Consider the following 1,887-nt stretch of genomic DNA (forward strand, 5'->3'; position numbering starts at 1 on the left):
ACAACGGCTGCCAGTCCGACTACCTCCAAGGTGGTTTCAACAAGTTCCAGACAGAGTACTCGGAGCGCTGCGAGACCAACGTGGACAGCTCGCCACCCACCCAGCAGCTCGCCACCCGCCTCCATGCTGGGCCTGGGGGCCTGCGCATCAGCTCTGATTGCTCGGACGGGGAGTTGGACCGAGAGCTGCCCAGCAGTGCCACCGAGTCGGACGGCAGTCCTGTGGCGTCCAGCCAACCGGCCTTCCCCGTCCAGATCCTGCCCTACCTCTACCTCGGCTTCGCCAAGGACTCCACCAACCTGGACCTGCTCGGCAAGGACAGCATCAAGTACATCCTCAACCTCATGCCCAACCTGCCAACGCCTTCGAGCACGGCTGCGAGTTCACCTAAAGGGTGTCCCAAAGTTCATGCAAGAAGTAACTTTGATAGAAAACACAAGTTTATAATTAAAAATTGTAAACTTTTATTGACTCATAAAGTATACAGTATAGGGTTATGTATGGAATAGCATATCGGGTAAATGGCCTCCATGGCTTTGTGCAATTTAGTCACAAAAAAACTGGATTATCATGTCGCGATAGCGAGCACCATTAACTGTTATTGCCTGAGCAGCCGCATTTTCGAAGAAGAATGGTTGTGCCAGGATAGCCGTGGAAGCCATTTACCCGATATGCTATTCCATACATAACCCTATACGGTATACTTTATGAATCAATAAAAAATTTACAATTTTTTTATTATAAACCTGTGTTTTCTATCAAAATTACTTCTTGCGTGAATTTTGGGACACCCTTTACAAGCAGATCCCACCTCTGACCACCGGAGCCAGAACCTCTCCAGTTCTTCCCCGAGGCCATCAGCTTCACCCAGGAGGCGCTCCAAGAGGAGTGGCATCCTGGTGCGCTGTCTGGCGGGCATCAGCCGCTCGGTGACGGTCACTGTGGCCTACCTGATGCAGAAGATGAACCTGTCCCTCAACGACGCCTACGACTTCGTCAAGAGGAAAAAGTCCAACATCTCACCCAACTTCAGACTCATGGGGCAGCTGCTGGACATTGAGCGGACGCTGGGGCTGACTGAGCAGCCTGTGCGTCAACCACACACCCGGCGAGCAGCTCTACTTCTCCACGCCCACCAACCACAGCCTGTTCCAACTCAACACCCTGGAGTCCACGTGAGGCCGGGCACCGGTGGGCAGGGTGCCAGCCGCCCCAGGGAGCCCAAGCAACCCGGATATCGCCTGTGGCCAGAGGCCAGGCCGATGGTGCTGAGCCCCTCACCATCCGGGGGACAGAGCCCAGCAGCACTCCCGGTGCAGGACTCCAGAGGGGCCCTGCCTCAGACTCAGGGCTGCGGAGTCAGACGGGCTTCTTCCTGAGAATGGCCCAGCCAGTTCGGCGTTTTTAAAGACACCACGGACGAGTTTACTGTTTACTTTGGCAGGTAAACCCCAGCCCCCAGGGCACCATGAGGACACGTCTTCTTGACTTTTCTTTTTTAATGAAAAGTGTTATTTTCAGGCCACATGCAGCAGTGGATTATATAAACCAATATTTCATCCCTTTCTTGATCCTGCGAGAGAAGAGAGAGAAATGTTCTCAGTTTTGTTTTTCTTTCTATTTCCAAATGCCGTTATTGGTTTCTTGTTTTCTTTTTTTAATGGAAAAGAGGAACCCGTATTGATCTTGACCAAATGCATTTTGCACATGTGTGACACCTGTTTCTGCGGCGGGCACTTCTCAAAGGGGGGACCCTGTTGTGCCCACGTCCCCCACCCCGGCCCCACCCCCATGGCCCTGCACTGGTCTGATGACAGCTGCCCATTGCGATGGGGCTGGGCCAGTGGTCTCTGCCCTCCCTCCCATCCCTCAGGTGGTCCCTCAGAC

At 53.5% G+C, this 1,887-nt stretch overlaps 1 pseudogene; it reads left to right on the top strand.

Annotated features, from left to right (window-relative positions):
* LOC102770677 overlaps nucleotides 1-1,576 on the top strand; it is a 40,243-nt pseudogene extending 38,667 nt beyond the window's left edge.
* Nucleotides 1,577-1,887: the final 311 nt, after the last annotated feature.

Source organism: Myotis davidii, unplaced genomic scaffold (genome assembly GCF_000327345.1).
Source record: "Myotis davidii unplaced genomic scaffold, ASM32734v1 scaffold681, whole genome shotgun sequence".
Taxonomy (NCBI): Eukaryota; Metazoa; Chordata; class Mammalia; order Chiroptera; family Vespertilionidae; genus Myotis; species Myotis davidii.